The 23474-nt window shown below is 44.1% G+C and overlaps 1 long non-coding RNA gene across 2 annotated transcripts; it reads right to left on the bottom strand.

Annotated features, from left to right (window-relative positions):
* Positions 1-1361: 1361 nt before the first annotated feature.
* On the bottom strand, positions 1362-23249 carry LOC123733070 (uncharacterized). 2 transcript variants are annotated; one of them, XR_014391683.1, is made up of 3 exons: positions 22975-23096; positions 17359-17777; positions 1362-6017 (listed from the first exon to the last, which is right to left on the bottom strand). It is a non-coding gene; the product is annotated as an uncharacterized LOC123733070 (long non-coding RNA). The 2 variants fall into 2 exon arrangements; XR_014391682.1 differs by lacking the exon at positions 17359-17777 and having other exon boundaries at positions 22975-23249.
* Between the last annotated feature and the right edge of the window lie 225 nt (positions 23250-23474).

Below are 23474 nucleotides of genomic sequence, written 5' to 3'. Positions count from 1 at the left end.
CTTTACAACGAAAGCAAAACATTAGATTATGTCAGCAGAGTACCAAGCCAGAAATAATCAGACACCCATTTTTCAAGCCAGCATATAATGTCACCAAAACCCAGAAGACAGCTAAATGCAGCACTCACCTTTGATGATCTTCATCAGATGACAACCCTAGGACATTATGTTATACAATACATGCATGTTTTGTTCAATCAAGTTCATATTTATATCAAAAACCAGCTTTTTTTACATTAGCATGTGACGTTCAGAACTAGCATACTTCCGGGGAATTCGCTAAAATTTTACTAAATTACTCACGATAAACGTTCACAAAAAGCATAACAATTATTTTAAGAATTATAGATACAGACCTCCTCTATGCACTCGATATGTCCGATTTTAAAATAGCTTTTTGGTGAAAGCACATTTTGCAATATTCTAAGTACATAGCCCAGGCATCACGGGCTCGCTATTTAGACACCCGGCAAGTTTAGCACTCACCATAATCATATTTACTATTATAAAAATTTCATTACCTTTTGTTGTCTTCGTCAGAATACACACCCAGGACAGCTACTTCAATAACAAATGTTGGTTTGGTCCAAAATAATCCATCGTTATATCCGAATAGCGGCGTTTTGTTCGTGCGTTCCAGACACTATCCGAAATAGTAAAGAAGTGTCACGCGCTTGGCGCAATTCGTGACAATAAAATTCTAAGTATCCCATTACAGTACTTCGAAGCATGTCAACCGCTGTTTAAAATCAATTTTTACGACATTTTTCTCGTAGAAAAGCGATAATATTCCGACAGGGAATCTCCTTTTCGGCAAACAGAGGAAAAAATCCCAAAGGCGGGGGCGGTCGGGGTCACGCGCATAAGCTAGTGTCTCTTGATCGGCCACTTGAGAAAGGCGATAATGTGTTTCAGCCTGGGGCTGGAATGACGACATTCTGTTTTTTCCCGGGCTCTGAGCGCCTATGGACGACGTGGGAAGTGTCACGTTAGAGCAGAGATCCTTAGTAAATGATAGAGATGGAAAAGAAGTTCAACAAATGGTCAGACAGGCCACTTCCTGTAAAGGAATCTCTCAGGTTTTGACCTGCCATTTGAGTTCTGTTATACTCACAGACACCATTCAAACAGTTTTAGAAAATTTAGGGTGTTTTCTATCCATATGTAATAAGTATATGCATATTCTAGTTACTGAGTAGGAGTGGTAACCAGATTAAATCGGGTATGTTTTTTATCCAGCCGTGTCAATGCTGCCCCCTAGCCCTAACAGGTTAATAAACATTTGAACATAATAAATAAACATTTGAACTTTCAGGAAAAAATTGTAATGTCTGTAAAACAACAATCAAAAACACTCAATGGGTGATTAACATGTTTTATTTGACTTGATTAAACATTAACATACAACACAAAGGGAGGGTATTCATCATAACTGGACCAGTTTGCCGTATTCTATGTATTATTCAGTATAGTATTATGAAAATAAAAGGTGGGAAACCAAAATAAATCTAGCCCAGTCTTCTGCTATGTATATCATAACAGAGTTTAAGACTAAAGTATATAGAATGGAATGGTTAATTCCTTAACGCATATATTTGTACACTGCACGCTTTGCATTAGATATATTAGACATCAGCAAACAACAAGAAAGGGAAATACATTTTACAATGTTTATAATGTAGCACAGTTTTGCCAGGCAATTTTGTTATCTAGCATTATCAAGGTTGGGTGATTGAGCCCCTTTACACACATCTCCTTCTCAACTGACTAGAGAGAGTGTTTTGCCTGAGAACTAAGTCAGTACTAGCACTGTCCCTATAACTGTCCCTAGCACTGTCCCTATAACTGTCCCTAGAACTGTCCCTATAACTGTCCCTATAACTGTCCCTAGCACTGTCCCTAGCACTGTCCCTAGCACTGTCCCTAGCACTGTCCCTAGAACTGTCCCTAGAACTGTCCCTATAACTGTCCCTAGCACTGTACCTAGCACTGCCCCTAGCACTGTCCCTATGTAGAACTGTCCCTATGTAGAACTGTCCCTAGCACTGTCACTAGCACTGTCCCTATAACTGTCCCTAGCACTGTCACTAGCACTGTCAGTAGCACTGTCCCTAGCACTGTCCCTGTAACTGTCCCTAGCACTGCCCCTATAACTGTCCCTAGCACTGTCCCTAGAACTGTCCCTAGCACTGTCCCTAGAACTGTCCCTAGCACTGTCCCTAGCACTGTCCCTAGAACTGTCCCTAGAACTGTCCCTAGAAATGTCACTAGCACTGTCCCTATGTAGAACTGTCCCTAGAACTGCCACTAGAACTGTCCCTAGAACTGTCCCTAGAACTGTCCCTAGCACTGTCCCTATGTAGAACTGTCCCTAGAACTGTCCCTATGTAAAACTGTCCTTAGAACTGTCCCTAGAACTGCCACTAGCACTGTCCCTATGTAGAACTGTCCCTAGAACTGCCACTAGCACTGTCCCTAGAACTGTCCCTATGTAGAACTGTCCCTAGAACTGTTCCTAGAACTGTCCCTAGCACTGTCCCTATGTAGCACTGTCCCTAGAACTGTCCCTAGAACTGTCCCTAGCACTGTCACTAGCACTGTCCCTATGTAGAACTGTCCCTAGAACTGTCCCTAGAACTGTCCCTAGCACTGTCACTAGCACTGTCCCTAGAACTGTCCCTAGCACTGTCCCTAGCACTGTCCCTATGTATCACTGTCCCTAGCACTGTCCCTAGAACTGTCCCTAGAACTGTCCCTAGAACTGTCACTAGCACTGTCCCTAGCACTGTTCCTAGCACTGTCCCTATGTAGCACTGTCCCTAGCACTGTCCCTATGTAGCACTGTCCCTAGCACTGTCCCTAGAACTGTCCCTAGAACTGTCACTAGCACTGTCCCTAGAACTGTTACTAGCACTGTCCCTAGCACTGTCCCTAGAACTGTCCCTAGAACTGTCCCTAGAACTGTCACTAGCACTGTTACTAGCACTGTCCCTAGCACTGTCCCTAGAACTGTCCCTAGCACTGTCCCTATGTAGAACTGTCCCTAGCACTGTCCCTAGCACTGTCCCTATTTAGAACTGTCACTAGCACTGTCCCTATATAGCACTGTCACTAGCACTGTCCCTATATAGCACTGTCACTAGCACTGTCCCTATATAGCACTGTCACTAGCACTGTCCCTATATAGAACTGTCCCTAGCACTGTCCCTATGTAGCACTGTCCCTAGCACTGTCCCTAGAACTGTCACTAGCACTGTTACTAGCACTGTCCCTAGAACTGTCCCTAGAACTGTCACTAGCACTGTTACTAGCACTGTCCCTATATAGAACTGTCCCTAGCACTGTCCCTATGTAGCACTGTCCCTAGCACTGTCCCTAGAACTGTCACTAGCACTGTTACTAGCACTGTCCCTATATAGAACTGTCCCTAGCACTGTCCCTATGTAGCACTGTCCCTAGCACTGTCCCTAGCACTGTCCCTAGCACTGTCACTAGCACTGTCCCTAGAACTGTCCCTAGCACTGTCCCTAGAACTGTCCCTAGAACTGTCACTAGCACTGTTACTAGCACTGTCCCTAGCACTGTCCCTAGAACTGTCCCTAGCACTGTCCCTAGAACTGTCCCTAGAACTGTCACTAGCACTGTTACTAGCACTGTCCCTAGCACTGTCCCTAGAACTGTCCCTAGCACTGTCCCTATGTAGAACTGTCCCTAGCACTGTCCCTAGCACTGTCCCTAGCACTGTCCCTAGAACTGTCCCTAGCACTGTCCCTAGCACTGTCCCTAGCACTGTCCCTATGTAGAACTGTCACTAGCACTGTCCCTATATAGCACTGTCACTAGCACTGTCCCTATATAGCACTGTCACTAGCACTGTCCCTATATAGCACTGTCACTAGCACTGTCCCTATATAGCACTGTCACTAGCACTGTCCCTATATAGCACTGTCACTAGCACTGTCCCTATATAGCACTGTCACTAGCACTGTCCCTATGTAGCACTGTCACTAGCACTGTCCCTATATAGCACTGTCACTAGCACTGTCCCTATGTAGCACTGTCCCTAGAACTGTCCCTAGAACTGTCACTAGCACTGTCCCTATATAGCACTGTCACTAGCACTGTCCCTATGTAGCACTGTCCCTAGAACTGTCCCTAGAACTGTCACTAGCACTGTTACTAGCACTGTCCCTAGCACTGTCCCTAGAACTGTCCCTAGAACTGTCACTAGCACTGTTACTAGCACTGTCCCTAGCACTGTCCCTAGAACTGTCCCTAGCACTGTCCCTAGAACTGTCACTAGCACTGTTACTAGCACTGTCCCTAGCACTGTCCCTAGAACTGTCCCTAGAACTGTCACTAGCACTGTTACTAGCACTGTCCCTAGCACTGTCCCTAGAACTGTCCCTAGCACTGTCCCTAGAACTGTCCCTAGAACTGTCACTAGCACTGTTACTAGCACTGTCCCTAGCACTGTCCCTAGAACTGTCCCTAGAACTGTCACTAGCACTGTCACTAGCACTGTCCCTAGCACTGTCCCTAGAACTGTCCCTAGCACTGTCCCTAGAACTGTCCCTAGAACTGTCACTAGCACTGTTACTAGCACTGTCCCTAGCACTGTCCCTAGAACTGTCCCTAGCACTGTCCCTATGTAGAACTGTCCCTAGCACTGTCCCTAGCACTGTCCCTAGCACTGTCCCTAGAACTGTCCCTAGCACTGTCCCTAGCACTGTCCCTAGCACTGTCCCTATGTAGAACTGTCACTAGCACTGTCCCTATATAGCACTGTCACTAGCACTGTCCCTATATAGCACTGTCACTAGCACTGTCCCTATATAGCACTGTCACTAGCACTGTCCCTATATAGCACTGTCACTAGCACTGTCCCTATATAGCACTGTCACTAGCACTGTCCCTATATAGCACTGTCACTAGCACTGTCCCTATGTAGCACTGTCCCTAGAACTGTCCCTAGAACTGTCACTAGCACTGTCCCTATATAGCACTGTCACTAGCACTGTCCCTATGTAGCACTGTCCCTAGAACTGTCCCTAGAACTGTCACTAGCACTGTCCCTATATAGCATTCTTTATGGCATTGACTACTTCTTTTGCCTCCTCTAGTGTTAACAACTCATCATGGAGAAAAGGTGCGATACCCTCACATGCATGGAGTCTATCCTTTAATACTCCCTCTTCAACTACGAGGGTGCTGTCAACTGGCAGATGGAATGCCAGGGTCACATTGTCCCACATGAAATGTTCATAACCATGTCCTAGTTCTTCTGTTTCAACTGTTCCACTCTCTCGGTTGATGATCAGCTTCTTTGTATGGGTTCCACATATTGCTTCTGCACGCCAGACAATTTTGCCATCTTTATAAATGCATATTGCCTCATCATCCTCATCAGCAAGAAGTGGGCAGTCATCAAACTCTGTCACCTCTGGACTGTGGAGAACCACTACGTACATGATCTCCTGCTTGTAAACCACGGTTTCATAGACTCTCAGGACAGGCTTCTCTCCCTCACAGATCTGCTCTGTGTACATCTGCATGAGATCCTCCAAGGGGAAGGTAAACTTAAAGTTCCCATACCGAGATCCCTGTTGGAAGACAGGGGAGGTGGTGAATTCCCTCAGGAATGGATTGTGTCTTTTTTCTTCCCCCATTTTTGGGTCAAAGGAAAGCTGTTCCTTTTCAAGGAAGCGATTCTCTGCTGCCTCAATTTCACCTTCTGTAATGTGAAGAGCCCACCATGAGAAACTCCCTCTTTGCCCTGCTGTAAATCCACTCAAATCCATGATTCCTGTCAGGCCTGTTGGAGTGGTTACGTGACAGACTTTGTCCACGTGAAATTCCGCTTTGTCAGCTTTGGGGTATAGTGGAATGTCTTTTAAAATAAGACGTCTATAACTTTGTGGGGTTTTAACCATTTTCAAGGTTTCTATATTCTTATGCTCCCCACGGTAATACGTCTCCATTTTTTCTCTTCTGTTTTCTCGCTGCATTTTCTTTCCCTGAAAAGAGGAAAGTTGACAATTAGATTAATCGTGTGTGTATCTCTTTATTTATCTAGATTGTTTACACAAATTCATTATGAGGTGATGACAAATGTTCTAATATAAAGGTTTAGATGGAGCTGTATGGAACAATATGAAAGTCCTTAAGATCGACATGATAGTTGTAAACATTTTGAAGCTATATCGTTTATTTACAGAGACAAAAGACAACACAAACTTGAATTGTGTGTTACAATAGGGTGAGACAGTATAAGTTCACAAGGTTTATTTCTATTTGATATTATTCTATAATCAATGGGTATAGAGTATATCAAACAAAACATGAAAATGAAATTATAACAAAATAAGATTACTTTCTAAAAGAGATACCATTGTAATGAGTTGTATCAATTCAGTGTTTGTAATGTGTTTTAGACAAAGACACAATATTTATTGCACACAACTCCTGGAAGCAATCATCTCTACAACTAAACATATTTATAATCTAAAGACATTTGTATGATGTGTTCCTTTTATACTGTACATAAACAATACTAAATGAGGTGTTTTTTCAGTCAAACCATTAGCTAAATAAATGTACTAAAATGTATTATTCTAAAACACAAACTAAACAAGCATTTCTATAACAGCCTTTGGATACCTTCTTTGTGTGCAGTAGGGTACTTAACTTGAGAGTATGTTTCAGTAAGTAAGACCTAGCAAATACTAACTGTATCTCTTGTCTTACCTTAACCAATAAGGCATGAGGGGGTGTGTTATATGGCCAATATACCACAGCTAAGGGCTGTTCTAAGACAATGCGGAGTGCATGGATACAGCCCTCAGCTGTGGTATATTGGTCATATATCACAGAGGTGGTAAACAGAGGTGGTAAACTGGTTACCAACTTAATTAGAACAGTAAAAATACATGTTTTGTCATACCCGTGGTATACGGTCTGATATACCACAGCTGTCAACCAATCAGCATTCAGGGCTGGAACCACCCAGTTTACAATTAAATGTATAATACGTTTGCTTGGTTAAGTATTTATGCCCTGTCACTAAAACAGTCACACCCTGTCATAGTTGCACTCCGCATACTGTACTGTAGGTTATATAGACTATATGACCAAAAGTATGTGGACACATGCTTGTTGAACATCTCATTACAAAATTATGGGCATAAATATGGAGTTGGTCCACTCTTCTGGGAAGGTTTTTCACACCTTTGCCATATCAGGCCACAGAATCATGTTCAACATCAATAGTACAGAATGTGTCACAAATGCAACATGACAAACACTACTATGCAGCAGAGATCTGAATCAAAGGGGGTCTCTATACAGATCTGAATCAATAGTTTTCTCTATACAGGTCTGAATCAATAGGGGTCTGAATCAATAGGGGTCTCTATACAGATATGAATCAATAGGAGTCTCTATACAGATCTGAATCAATAGGTTTCTCTATACAGGTCTGAATCAATAGGGGTCTGAATCAATAGGGGTCTCTATACAGATATGAATCAATAGGGGTCTCTATACAGATATGAATCAATAGGAGTCTCTATACAGATCTGAATCAATAGGTTTCTCTATACAGGTCTGAATCAATAGGGGTCTGAATCAATAGGGGTCTCTACACAGATCTGAATCAATAGGGGTCTCTACACAGATCTGAATTAATAGTGGTGAATGTGCATGTGTGTGAGTGTTTTTGTGTGTGTGTGTTTAAATTTTTAAATGTTATTTGTCACAAGCACAAGCACAGTTAAATGATCAACTTGCAAGCCCTGCTGTGTTAAGGCAGATATCTGGGGAAGGGTCCCAAAATACGTCTGCAGCATTGAAGTTCCCCAAGAACACAATGGCCTCCATCATTCTTAAATGGAAGAAGTTTGGAACCACCAAGACTCTTCCTAGAGCTGTCCACATGGCCAAACTGAAGGGCCTTGGTCAGGAAGGTGACCAAGAACTTGATGGTCATTCTGACAGAGCTCCAGAGTTCCTCTGTGGAGATGGGAGAACCTTCCAGAAGGACAACCATCTCAGCAGCACTCCAGCAATAATGCACTTATGGTAGAGTGACCAGACCGAAGCCACTCATCAGTAAAAGGCACATGACAAGCCGCTTGGAGTTTGTCAAGAGGCACCTAAAGGACTCTCAGACCATGAGATACAAGATTCGCTGGTCTGATGAAACCAAGATTGAACTATTTGGCCTGAATGTCAAGCGTTACATCTGTTAGAAACTTGGCACCATCCCTACGGTGAAACATGGTGGTGGCAGCATCATGCTGTGGGGATGTTTTTCAGCGGCAGGGACCAGGAGACTAGTCAGGATTGAGGGAAAGCTGAACGGAGCAAAGTACAGAGAGCTCCTTGACAAAAAACCTGCTCCAGAGTGCTCAGGACCTTAGACTGGGGCGAAAGTTCGCCTTCCAACAGGACAATAACCCTAAGCACACAGCCAAGACAATGGAGTGGCTTCAGGACAAGTCTCTGAATGTCCTTGAGTGACCCAGCCAAAGCCTGGACTTGAACCCGATCGAACATCTCTGGAGAGACCTGAAAATAGCTGTGCAGCGACGCTCCCCATCCAACCTGACAGAGCTTGAGAGGATCTGCAGAGAAGAATGGGAGAAACTCCCCAAATTCAGGTGTGCGAAGCTTGTAGTGTCATACCCAAGAAGAATCGAGGCTTTAATCACCGCCAAAGGTGCTTCATCAAAGTACTGAGTAAAGGGTCTGAATACATCTGAATACAAAATGTGGAAAAAGCTAAAATATCTTGATTGAATAAGTATTTAACCCCATTCTTATGGCAAGCCTAAATCCTTTCAGTAGTAAAAATGTTCTTAAGTCACATAATAAGTTGCATGGACTTGCATGTGTGTAATAATAGTGTTTAACATCATTTTTTTATGAATACCTCATCTCTGTACCCCATGCATACAATTAATTCTCAGTTTCATTGGTCGAGCAGTGAATTTCAAACACAGATTCAAACACAAAGACTAGGAGGTTTTCCAATGCCTCGCTAAGAAGGGCACCTGTTGAAAGAAATGTAATAATAATAATTAACCTGACATTGAAATGCCTTTGGGCATGGTGAAGTTATTAATTCCACTTTGGATGGTCTATCAATACACACAGTCCCTACAAAGAAAGAGGCAACCTTTCATTATTTTATAAAATTGGTAGTTACAGTTTTGCCTCCTCGCTGCAACTCCCGTACGGACCCGGGAGAGGCGAAGGTCAAGAGCCGTGCCTCCTCCGAAACACAACCCAGCCAAGCTGCTTCTTGACACAATGCCCGCTTAACCTGGAAGCCAGCCGCACCAATGTGTCAGAGGAAACACCGTACACCTGCAACCGTGTCAGCATGCATTGTGCCCCATGTCACTAGTGTGCGATGGGACAAGAACATCCCTGCCGGCCAATCCCTCCCCTAACCCGGACGACGCTGGGCCAATTGTTCGCCACCCCATGGGTGTCCCGGTCGCAGCCGGCTGCGAGAGAGCCTGGACACAAACCAGTATCTCTAGTGGCACAGCTAGCACTGCAATGCAGTGCCTTAGACCACTGCGCCACTTGGGAGTTGGGAGGCAAAGGCAACCTTTCTAACTCAGTTGCTGGAGAGGAAGGAAACCACTCAGGGATTTCACCATGAGGCCAATGGTGACTTTAGAACAGTTACAGAGTTTAAAGGCTGTGCTAGTAGAAAACTGAGGAGACAGTTTTGACTTAAATCGTTTTGAAAATCTATGGCAAGATTTGAAAATGTCTGCAATGATCAGCAACCAACTTGAAAGAAATTGAAGAATAATAAATAAATAAATAAATTGCAATTATTGTAAAATCCAGGTGTGCAAAGCTCTAAGAGACGTACCCAGAAACACTCACAGCTCCCAAAGGTGATTCTAGCATGTTTTGACTCAGGGGTGTGAATACTTATATAAATGAGATATTTCTGTATTTCATTTTCAATAAATTTGCAAACATTTCTAAAAACATGTTTTCACTTTGTCATTATGGGGTATTGTGTGTTGATTGGTGAATCAATTTTGAATTGGAATAAATCAAGGGGTATGAATACTTTCTGAAGACACCATATTACACGTTTTTACATTAAACCTCAATTAACTGAACAAGTTAACTCTGATTTGTTTCATATTTGCATGTGTTTTATCTTTATCTACCCCATTTGACATCATCTAAGGAGTTTGTGTTGTGTCCACCATCGGTTGAGACACAAGATGCTCTTGAATACAGGGTGGATGTCATGTTGTGGCTGATAAATGTACTAAAATGGGATTCAAATGTATATTTCACCTTTCAAATGGTACCTCAAAGATGGTTGGAGGACCACACATCAGAATGTTGACTTGAATGGGAAAATACAGTTGAAATCAGAAGTTTACATACACCTTAGCCAAATACATTTAAACTCAGTTTTTCACAATTCCTGACATTTAATCCTAGTAAAAATTCCCTTTCTTAGGTCAGTTAGGATCACCACTTTATTTTAAGAATGTGAAATGTCAGAATAATAGTAGAGAGAATGATTTATGTCAGCTTTTATTTATTTCATCACATTCCCAGTGGGTCAGAAGTTTACTTACACTCAATTAGTATTTGGTAGCATTGCCTTTAAATTGTTTAACTTGGGTCAAACGTTTCGGGTAGCCTTCCACAAGCTTCCCACAATAAATTGGGTGAATTTTGGCCCATTCCTCCTGACAGAGCTGGTGTAACTGGTTCAGGTTTGTAAGCCTCCTTGCTAGCACACACTGTTTTTGTTCTGCCCACAAGTTTTCTATGGAATTGAGGTCAGGCTTTCTGATGGCCACTCCAATACCTTGACTTTGTTGTTGTTTAAGCCATTTTGCCACAACTTTGGAAGTATGCTTGGGGTCATTGTCCATTTAGATGACCCATTTACGTCCAAGCTTTAACTTCCTGACTGATGTCTTGAGATGTTGCTTCAATATATCCACATAATTTCCCTCCTCATGATGCCATCTATTTGGTGAAGTGCACCAGTCCCTCCTGCCGCAAAGCACCCCCACAACATGATGCTACCACCCCCCGAGCTTCACGGTTGGGAGGGTGTTCTTTGGCCTGCAAACATCCCCCTTTTTCCTCCAAACATAACGATGGTCATTATCGGACAAGCAGTTCTATTTATGTTTCATCAGACCAAAGGACATTTCTCCAAAAAGTATAATCTTTGTCCCAATGTGCAAAACGTAGTCTGGCTTTTTTATGGCGGTTTTGGAGCAGTGGCTTCCTTCCTTGCTGAGCGGCTTTTTAGGTTATGTTGATATAGGACTCGTTTTACTATGGATATAGATACTTGTGTACCTGTTTCCTCCAGCATCTTCACAAGACCTTTGCTGTTGGTCAGGGATTGATTTGCACGTTTCCCACCAAAGTACGTTAATCTCTAGGAGACAGAACGCGTCTCCTTCTTCAGTGGTATGACGGCTGCGTGGTCCCATGGTGTTTATACTTGCGTGCTGTTGTTTGTACAGATGAAAGTGGTACCTTCAGGCGTTTGGAAATTGCTCCCAAGGATGAACCAGACTTCTGGAGATCTTGGCTGATTTCTTTTGAATTGCCCATGATGTCATGCAAAGAGGCACGGAGTTTGAAGGTAAGCCTTGAAATACATCCACAGGTACACCTCCAATTGCCTCAAATTATGTCAATTAGCCTATCAGAAGCTTCTAAAGCCATGAAATCATTTTCTGGACTTTTCCAAGCTGTTTAACCCTCCCGTTGTCCTCCCATTCTGCCTACTCCCCGTGTCACCAGCGGGTCGTCCCGTCTCGGCTAAAGGCCCAGCGGGCACAAGTGTGACAGTACGCGTGCGAACAGTCTTTGCAGACTGTATTTCTTACACCTGCAGCACGTGTGTGTCGTTGGCGTCCTTCTTGGGAGGGCAGAGCTGACACCTCTTCCTCTTACTAGCCACTAGCGGGGCGGCGTCCGGGCCAGCGGCGTGCTCCCGGGCTCGCGGAGGAGCCGCGTCGTCGTCCGCACTCCGCTTCGGTGGCGGGGGAGACGCTGCCTTCTTTGTATCAAGGGCTTGACAAGCGCCTTTCCCAGCTGCTCCAGGAACACCCTCCTCTTGTTCCGCTTCCGAGGCATCCAGTCGGGCTTGATCTCTCACCATATGACAAAGGAGTTGTAGGAGGACACGTCGAGGATGTTGTGGAAGATGACCAGGGGCCAGCGGGCAGTCATCCGTCTGCAGCTGTAGGTGCCGACCACCTTGTCTAGGTTGTCCACGCCGCCCTTGTTGCAGTTGTAGTCTAGGATGAGGGCCGGCTTCCGGTCATGGCGATCGCTAACGTCGGGCTCCGTGTGCAGCGTGCTCAGGAGTAGCACGTTCTTATTTCTCTTTGCCAGGTAGGACACTAGAGTGGCGGTGGGCGTGAAGGCGAACCTGGAGGACGAGACCTGTCTGCCCTTTGACTGGAGCAGCGCGGGAGGGAGCTCGGGCTTGTTCTTTCGCACCGTGCCAACCATGGTGAGGTTCCTCTCGAGGAGCCGCTGGCCGAGTTCGTAGGAGGTGAAGAAATTGTCACAGGTGACGTTGTGACCACCCGGCAGCCCCTGCGTGAGATCGAGGACGACGCGCGCTCCCTGGTTCTTCTCGGGGGCTCCACCGGCCGCCTTACCGATGTAGACTTGCATCTTCCAAGCATAGCTGGACATGGCGTCGCAGGCCACCCACGACTTGATGCCGTATTTGGCCGGCTTGCTGGGACTGTACTTGTCGGAAAGGACAGCGTCCTTTTGGGAGAGGGAGAGGAAGGAAGGAGATTAGCGGCGTCGTTGACGACGCCACTACTGATGCTGCTGCTGCTGTCGCTACCTCTCTATACTACCACTGGCTCATCATTGGGGCGCACGGCGTTTATGTTACATGCTGATGCTGATGCTCTTGCTGCTGCTGCTACTGCTACTACTGCTACTGCTGATGCTACCTCTCTATACTACACATACACAGATACACAGATACATAGACAGTACCTCTGACCTGGACCAGTTGTTGGTCCACTGTCAAGTCAGACCCCGGGTTGAGAGGAAGGAGATTAGCAACGTCATGCTGCTGATGCTACTGCTGCTGATGCTACTGCTGCTGATGCTACTGCTGCTGATGATGCTGCTGCTGCTGCTGACGCCACCTCTCTATAATACCGCTGGCTCATCATTGGGGATGCACGGCGTTTATGTTACACGCTGACGCTACCTCTCTATAGTACACATACATACGTACAGATACACACAGATACACAGACTACCTCTGAACGGGACCAGTTGTTCGTCCACCGTCAAGTCGGACCCCGGGTTGTAGAGGGCCGGCAGTCGCTCCTCCCACAGGTCCCAGACCTCTCTTATGGCCGCCAGTCTGTCGGTGGCGAGTCTCGCGGGTCTCGACCGGCGGTCGTTGAATCGCAGCAGCCTCGAGTACTTGTGAAAGACCTTGAGTGGCATGGTGGCTCGGAACACGGTCCTGCCGCTCTCCGCGTCCCACAGGCTGGCCGCGGCCTCGCCTCGGGACCTGTAGACGCCCGCTAGGATTAGCAGCCATAGGTAGGCACGCAGGTCGGTGGAGTCCATGGGTCGCCAGCTGTCGCTGTATTTTCTCACCCCCTGCAGATTTGTCATGTCCACAATGATCCTTTCTATCGCCGGCGTGACAAACAGCCGGAAGGTGGACTCGATGTCGAGCGCACGACGCGGCGTAGGCCGTGGGGCCAGGCGTCACCGCGGGGCCGGGGTGGCGGACGGCGCGGGGCAGGTCCGGGCCGCGATAGGCCACGAAGGATCATTTGATTTTGCCGGTTTTTGACAGCAACGTCTCCCTTCGGGCTTGGCCGGCCGCCGCCGTGTCCTCTCGCTCTGACTCTCTGTCTCACTCTTGGGCAGCGGCCGTGTCTCCCTCTCGCTCTTCCTCCTCCTCCAAAGAAGAAGAAGAGGAGCACGACCGCGAGGCCGAGTCGTCCGCGTCACGTTCGGGGTCGTATTCCTCGCCGTCTTCGTCTTCCGAAACGTCCTCCTCTTCTGGATCGCAGTAGTCTTCTTCGTCTTCTCGGTCGACACTGGAGGCTATCTGTTCCAGGACCTGAGCCGCGCTGAAACCAGGACTGCGAGGCGTCGGCGGCGGGTGGCGGCCTCACGCTCGGCGGGGGGTCATATTCCTCACCGTCCTCATCGTCGTCCTCATCGTCGTCCTCATCTTCTTCTTCTTCTTCTTCTTCCTGACAATATTAGTAGCCTCTCTACGGCCGGCCGACAGTGGCCACGTGAACGGCCGTTGCCCTCTTGCACACTGACACACCGCAGCTCCCAGGGGGTCGCTCTGACCCGGCCAAGACAACGGCAGGGGGGTTATAACTTACACATTGCTAATGCTGTGCCCAGCCCAGGGGGACGCTCTGACCCGGCCGAGACAACGGCAGGGGGGTTATAACATACACATTGCTAACGCTGCCCCGGGGTCCTCTGACCCGGCCTGGACACAGGGGAACAGCTCCTAACAGTAGTCTTGCTGGACATTTGAAAAAATCTGTTCTAGAACCTGTTCAGCTGTGAAACGCACAGTCATGGCTTCAGCACCTTGGAGAAGACCACATGTCTGGACATGTACGGACGTGTACCCATGACAATATTAATATCTTTTGTTTCCTACAGCTTACATGGATAAATGAATAAAGGCAACAGTTCACTTTTGTACTACTGGGGTCAGTCTAGGATAGGTCATCACATTCCAAGTTGAATAATATCATGGAGGAGACTGTTTTCACTGCTCCACATGTCTGGACATGTACGGACGTGTACCAGTGACAATATTAGTATCTTTTCTTTCCTTTTCTTTCCTGTTTTGGCATTAAGGTTCAAAATGTCACTTTCTGACCACTTCTTCCATCGGCAAACATTTATGGAAAGGTGTGTTTAAATGAAAAGGGATCCTGTCAAAAAGTGATTGAATTCAAATGGATTTACCTCCTTTTCAGACCGCACCTAAGCAGACTTGACTGTCGTCTATTCAGTTGTCTGTCTCCCTCATGTTGTCTGTGCCGTGACAAGCCTTAATGCATATACATGTTTTTTAAATGCTCAATATGCCAGGTTAATAGAATATTTTTTATATTTAAACCCACTTGACTGACTGGACCTGAATTTTTCTACCACTAACTTCACACCTGTTTTGAAAATGTGATTTTCCTGTTCTCCTTCATTTAAGATCGTTGTGTTGTACATAGTTTTGTTGTTGTGAATACTGTCATTAGTATTGGTAGTAAATTGTGTACTCAACATAGGTTGATTGTCGTGTTATTCATGTAACAGTTACATTGCAACTTATTAACTTCTCTGGGCCAGTGGGACGCTTGCGTCCCACCTACTCAACAGCCAGTGTAATGCCGTGGCGCGATATTCAAATACCTTAGAAATGCTATTACTTCAATTTCTCAAACATATGACTATTTTACACAATTTTAAAGACAAGACTCTCATTAATCTAACCACACTGTCCGATTTCAAAAAGGCTTTACAACGAAAGCAAAACATTAGATTATGTCAGCAGAGTACCCAGCCAGAAATAATCAGACACCCATTTTTCAAGCTAGCATATAATGTCACAAAAACCCAGAAGACAGCTAAATGCAGCACTAACCTTTGATGATCTTCATCAGATGACAATCCTAGGACATTATGTTATACAATACATGCATGTTTTGTTCAATCAAGTTCCTATTTATATCAAAAACCAGCTTTTTACATTAGCATGTGACTAGCATGTGACTAGCATTCCCACCGAACACTTCCGGTGAATTTACTAAATTACTCACGATAAACGTTCACAAAAAACATAACAATTATTTTAAGAATTATAGATACAGAACTCCTTTATGCACTCGCTATGTCCGATTTTAAAATAGATTTTCGGTGAAAGCACATTTTGCAATATTCTGAGTAGATAGCCCGGCCATCACAGGCTAGCTATTTTGACACCCACCAAGTGTGGTACTCACCAAACTCCGATTTACTATTAGAAAAGTTTGATTACCTTTGCTGTTCTTCGTCAGAATGCACTCCCAGGACTTCTACGTCAATAACAAATGTTGGTTTGGTTCCAAATAATCCATAGTTATATCCAAATAGCGGCGTTTTGTTTGTGCGTTCAAGACACTATTCGAAGGGTAAAGAAGGGTGACGCGCCCGACGCGTTTCGTGACAAAAAAATTCTAAATATTCCATTACCGTACTTCGAAGCATGTCAACCGCTGTTTAAAATAAATTTTTATGCGATTTTTCTCATAAAAAAGCCATAATATTCCGACCGGTAGTCGTTGTTTTCGTTCAAAGAGAGAGAAAGTAAACATGGTGTCGGCTCGTGCACGTGCCTCCAGTCTCATAGTATTCTGATCGACCACTATCCAAATGCGCTAATGTTTTTCAGCCATGGCCTGCAAAGCCACCATTCATCGTTCTGGCGCCTTCTGAGAGCCTATGGGAGCGTTAGAAAATGTCACGTTATGCCAGAGATCCCCTGTTTTGGTTAGAGATGATCAAGAAGGCCAAGAAATAGTCAGAGAGAGCGCTTCCTGTTTGGAATCTTCTCAGGTTTTGGCCTGCCAAATGAGTTCTGTTATACTCACAGACACCATTCAAACAGTTTTAGAAACTTTAGGGTGTTTTCTATCCAAATCAAACAATTATATGCATATTCTAGTTACTGGGCAGGAGTAGTAACCAGATTAAATCGGGTACGTTTTTTATCCGGCCGTGCAAATACTGCCCCCTATCCCCAACAGGTTAATGGACAATACTTAAGTTGTTTTTAATGATCTGTTACATTAAAGGTGCAATCTGGCATTCAAAAAATTAACAAAGCCGTCACCCTGCCATTCTTTGGGGGCAAACAGCCGAGGGATGGGGTAAGTTATATTCTTCAAGAAGCAATGGCTACAATATACATCATTCATTTAAAGCCCACAAATGCATGTACCAATCACAGATTTCTGCTTTAAATGTCTGGATACATTATTGCATAAAAATCCCTCAAAGAAGCAACAATGTCATTAATCACTAAGTCACTATACATTTTAGATAATGGTGTCAGAAATAACATATTTATTTGATTTCAGTTACATATAAACTTTATCAAAGATAATGCCACTATATCTATATATAATACATTAAACTCAATGGTTATTTGTGATCCAATCAAACCATTGCCATTCGAATGCACTAGGCAGCTATGCTATCGTAAATACAGTATCTTATGCATTCTAAATAACCGCCCATTTGGACAAGGAAAATGCAGTAAATATTTACTCTGAGCTGTGCTCCGATTGGTTGGTCGTTGATGGAAGGCCGGGTTGTCCTTTGAAGAATGTCTGGCGGTAGAACGGATACTCGGTAGTACTGTTGTCGTGTGGTAGCACGGATCCTTTGTCCTTCCTTTCCTAGCCCACGTTTACAGCTGCGGTTGCTAACGCAACGACTAGGAGGTATCACTTCTTTAGTGGATAAGAGTTCAAAGTTCACACCAAGTTGCCATACTTTAAGCTCATGCTATATTCTGGCTGGTATAGTCAAAATTCATCCTTCCGGGGTGTAGGTCGTCACCTTCACGTTGAAATTCGATGCTAATTTCGTTAGGTTCTTGTCATTCAACCAGAACTCACGCTGAGGTTGGCTTAGTTCTGTTGGTGATCTTGTCCTTTTAACGTGGGGACCGCCGTCCTCTTGTCCTTGGAACAGGAAGATACATTTTCATAACAGGGCTTATATAGTAGGGAAGAGAAGGGCGTGTTTCATAGTTTATAACCAATGTCTGTTCACTTGGGTGGGGCCTCTGAGTGAGCAGAGTTTCTCTATGACAAACCGTTCTCTCTTAAGAAGCTAAAATGACATTTAATCTTTTCACAAATAGTTTAATATTTAAACATTTAAATTGCACAACAATTCCATGTGATTCTGATAACTAGAATGTGTCGACTCAAGTTGAATAATATCATAGAGGGGATTGTTTTCACTGCTCCACATGTCTGGACAAGTTCAGACGTGTAGTTCAACTTTTGTACTGCTGGGGTCAGTCTAGGACAGGTCATCACATTCCATGTTGAATAATATCATGGCGGGGACTGTTTTCACTGCTCCACATGTCTGGACATGTACGGACTGGACGTGTACCCATGACAATATTAGTATCTTTTCTTTCCTACAGCTTACATGGATACATGAATAAAGGCAACAGTTCACTTTTGTACTACTGGGGTCAGTCTAGGACAGGTCATTGAAAATTCAAGTTGAATAATATAATGGAAGGGATTGTTATCCTTGATGTTAATTAAAGAAAGTCTCACTGCCTCCTTCTTACAAATCATCCACAAAATATACAAATGTAATAAAACTTGGTTCAACACAGTGGCGGGTCATTTTGACCCGAGGACAGCGGGAGGGTTAAAGAATATCAAGAAACATTCTGTGGGACCCTGATTTAGCCCACTGCAGTAATAAGTTAAATGAGATCAAATTCAATCGTTTCTCTTTTCAAATTTTGAAGGCATGGATGTCTCATGGTTTGGTGGGGTATGCAAAGTGGGTCAACTTTGAGCACCTTTATCTCCTGAATGTTTTGACAGGTCCAAAACATGTTTTTTAAATGCTCAATATGCCAGGTTAACAGAATATTTTTATATTTAAACCAACTTGACTGACTGGACCTGAATTTTTCTACCACTAACTTCACACCTGTTTTGAAAATATGATTTTTCCTGTTCTCCTTCATTTAAGATCGTTGTGTTGTACATAGTTTTGTTGTTGTGAATACTGTCATTAGTATTGGTAGTAAATTGTATACTCAACATAGGTTGATTGTCGTGTTATTCATGTGACAGTTACATTGCAACTTATTAATGGACAATACTTAAGCTGTTTTTAATGATCTGTTACATTAAAGGGGCAATCTGGGATTCAAAAAATAACAAAGCCGTCACCCTGCCATTCTTTGGGGGAAACAGCCGAGGGATGGGGTACGTTATATTCTTCAAGAAGCAATGGCTACAATATATATCATTCATTTAAAAGCCCACAAATGCATGTACCAATCACAGATTTATGCTTTAAATGTCTGGATATATTATGGCAGAAAAATCCCTCAAAGAAGCAACAATGTCATTAATCACTAATTCAAAATACATTTTAGATAATTTTGTCAGAAGTAACGCATTTATTTGATTTTAGTTACATGTAAACTTTATCAAAGATGATGCCTATATCTATATTTAATACATTAAACTCATTGGTTATTTGTCATCCAATCAAATGAATGCACATTAAAAGACACTTGATTCAATCATATAACTGTATTTACCTGTTTTCAGTGGGCCGCAAGTTACTAGACTGGTGAATACAGTATGTAACACCTATTACTTGTTGATCCTTTCATGCAGCTGTCTTCAAATGTATAATATGTTTACTTGGGTGAGTATTAATGACCTGTTAATACAACCTCACCCTATCAGTGGTCTACTCTGTCACCAATATAACAGGTTATAACGTCACCGTGGATGACTAGACCTGTTAATAACACTACCCTATCAGTGGTCTACTCTGTCACCAATATAACAGGTTATAACGTCACCGTGGATGACTAGACCTGTTAATAATACTACCCTATCAGTGGTCTACTCTGTCACCAATATAACAGGTTATAACGTCACCGTGGATGACTAGACCTGTTAATAATACTACCCTATCAGTGGTCTACTCTGTCACCTATATAACAGGTTATAACGTCACCGTGGATGACTAGACCTGTTAATAATACTACCCTATCAGTGGTCTACTCTGTCACCAATATAACAGGTTATAACGTCACCGTGGATGACTAGCACCTGCTCTGCCCTACATAATGGTACATTATAATGAGATTAGTGGCACCCCACCCTACGGGCTGGAAATGAATGGATCTAATCATATGATTCAATTGAATTTCATCTTTGAGGACTGCCCATCTCATTAAACATATGTTATGGTTATTTTGCTCACTGCCAATTGCTCAGGCAAAATGTCACCCTATGTAAAATAAATAAAAAATGGTTACAAATGTGCGTGAAGAGTCTTCACTGAGTTCAGACTGGCTGTTGCTGGTTGGATGTATGGCTGTGGCTGAAAAGTATGAAGTATAGTTGTGTTGGAGAAATGGAGGATCTACAAGGGGATTGCTTGTGATGGGGACAGTTACGTGTCTGTTAGTGATGAGAGTCCCTCTCTGGTCCTCCTCCCCCAGCCATATTGTCTCCCAGCAGTCCCTCTCTGGCCCTTCTCCCCCAACCATGTTGTCTCACAGCAGTCCCTCTCCGGTCCTCCACCCCCAGCCATGTTGTCTCCCAGCAGTCCCTCTCTGGTCCTCCTCCCATAGCCACGTTGTGACTTCTGAAGGTAATTGGTTGCACCAGATCTTATTTAGGGGCTTCATAGCAAAGGGGGTGAAAACATACGCACCCACCACTTTTAAGTTTTAAATTTGTTTTAATTTTTTGAAACAAGTAATTTTTTTTCATTTCACTTCACCAATTTGGACTATTTTGTGTATGTCCATTACATGAAATCCAAATAAAAATATATTTAACCCTCCCGTTGTCCTGGCCCTGATCACAGGGTCCCCGCTGTCCTGGGGTCAAAGTGACCCGGGCGCCACTACCAAAAGGTGTATGTTATTTCTTTATTTTGCTGTGTAGCATCTTCGAGAGGGAGACAGCGAGAGCTGGTGCAAACATCTCCCCACTGGTTGAACCGGTTCCGCCACAGCCACTGTGCTACTATTGTCATGGGTATAAGTGCTTGCGTACATGTCGGGACGTGTGGGGCCAATGACCAGGGTGATATTATTGAACGTGTGAAAGGCTGAGCCGTCCTACACTGAGCCCCTTGGTACAAGGGCAGAGTTCACGTAAAGCCATTCCCATAAGACATGTGGCTCAGTGAACACAATAGCCTACTGTCGCTCAGTGAAGCCAATGTCATCCTCCAAGGTGTTATCGAACCTGTGATTGGGCAACCTGTCCTACACTGAGCCCAGTCCAGTCCAGTCCCTACATGTCCAGAAACATGGTCTTCCCTAAGGGGGCTGAAGCCATTAGCGAGAGGTTCACTGCAGAGCAGGTCCTAGAACAGCTTTCTTCAGATGTCCAGCAAGACTACTCGGATCCCAAAGAAGAAGAAGATGTGTCAGAAGACGAAGACGGGGAGGAATACGACGCCGAGCGGGACGCGTCCTCTTCAGAGGAAGACGAAGACGACAACATCAAATGGTCTTCTGTGGCCTATCACAACCAGGCCAGGCTGGCAGAGCGTAGGGGCCCGGGCATGACCCGGGAACCCACAACCTACGCCGTGTCCCATGCCCGTGACATGGAGTCGACATTCTCCCTGTTCATCACACCGGCAATACAAAGAATCATCTTGGACATGACAAATCTGGAGGGGGTCCGAAAATACGGAGACGGCTGGCAAGCCATGGACGGCACCGACCTGCATGCCTACATAGGGCTACTAATCTTAGCCGGTGTATACAGGTCCCGAGGTGAGGCCGCAGCCAGTCTATGGGATGCCGAGAACGGAAGGGCCATATTCCGTGCCACCATGCCGCTCAAGCTCTTTCACACCTACTCGAGACTGCTACGATTCGATGACCGTGAGTTGAGACCCGCAAGACGCGCCACGAACAAACTGACAGGCATAAGAGAGGTCTGGGACAAGTGGGTGGAGCGGTTGCCAGTCCTCTACAACCCAGGGCCTGACATGACAGTGGACGAGCAACTGATTCCATTCAGAGGTAGTGTGTGTGTGTATATATAATAAAGGTCATTTTCCACTACTGACTTGTGTGGCTGTTTCTGTGAAACCGATACTAATCCACACCCATCATCATCGTCATCATCGTGCTAAGCTCTTTTTTCCGTTTCCAAAGTTCGCTGTCCTTTCCGGCAGTACATGCCCAGCAAGCCAGCGAAATACGGGATCAAGTCATGGGTGGCTTGCGACGCCAAATCCAGCTACGTTTGGAAGATGCAAGTGTACACAGGGAAGGCGACCAGCGGAAGCCCAGAGAAGAACCAGGGGATGCGGGTTGTCCTGGATCTGACACAGGGACTGAGGGGTCACAATGTCACATGTGACAATTTCTAAACAGAGATCCAGCATGTTGGTTGTGGTTAACACAGTAACAACTAATTATTGAAGGTCAATTGTTCTATTTTATTTATTATCTCTTAGAAATAAAACATTTACTAACAGACACATCCAAACAGTCAGGTGATTTAATGCATCACATGAACATGTAGTTGTGATTTTACTTTACTTTATTTACTTCGCCACCATGGCCTTTTATTGCCTTTACCTCCCTTATCTCACATCATTTGCTCACATTGTATATAGTCTTAATTTTTTTCTACTGTATCATTGTTTGTATGTTGTTTTACTCCATGTGTAACTCTGTGTTTTTGTATGTTGTCGAACTGCTTTGCTTTATCTTGGCCAGGTCGCAATTGTAAATGAGAACTTGTTCTCAACTTGCCTACCTGGTTAAATAAAGGTGAAATAAATAAAATAAAAAAATTGATATTTTCACCTTTTCTCCATGTAGTGGAACTAATAATAATAATAATAACAATAATAATAATATTAATAATAATAATGTCTCACATTCTCTTTTAATAATTTCAAATTGTAAAATAACCACAATATATGAACAATATGTTTTTGAATTTGACTTGCCTACGCCCAGCTAGCGCCATTTTGTATGATTGAACTGTCACATAACTGTCCCAGGTGAAATGGACTTTTAGATCTGAGTGTTTTACTGTCAGTCACTATACTAAAATAACACCATACATTTAATTTCTCTACACACTTTACAATAATCCCTGGGAAGATTCTTACCTTGTAGCCTGAATTCACAACCAGAACATGTCAAGTCATTGAGATATTTTCCGTTGTGCTGAGAGAGCAGCTTCCTGATAACAAGTGGCTCTGTATCTATGTTCTAGGTACAGTTGATCTTTGGATGCAATAATATCTGGTCAAAGTCTAGTGACGCAACACCATAGTATATCATAAACATAACAGTAGTTTAACCTTTGGCCAGTAAAGGCCATGGCATAATATAAAATGTAGAATCATTATGATGGATCCAGGTTCATACTATAACATGTAGAATCATTATGATGGATCCAGGTTCATACTATAACATGTAGAATCATTATGATGGATCCAGTTTCAGCCTTTACCCATTGCCCTTCATTCTCTAGACTTCCAGGTAATACATAGATCTCCACCAGGTGAATCTCCTTGCTGGATTCATGTTGAAACAGCTATGAACAGGTGATCTTGGTTGGCCACTTGTATATTACTCTAAATTATAAAGCCTGTCTTGTTGTTCT

The sequence above is a fragment of the Salmo salar genome, unplaced genomic scaffold (genome assembly GCF_965601325.2).
Source record: "Salmo salar unplaced genomic scaffold, fSalSal1 ptg001067l, whole genome shotgun sequence".
Classification (NCBI taxonomy): domain Eukaryota; kingdom Metazoa; phylum Chordata; class Actinopteri; order Salmoniformes; family Salmonidae; genus Salmo; species Salmo salar.
Note: the sequence above shows the minus strand (reverse complement) of the source record. Positions and strands in the feature narration are given on the sequence as shown.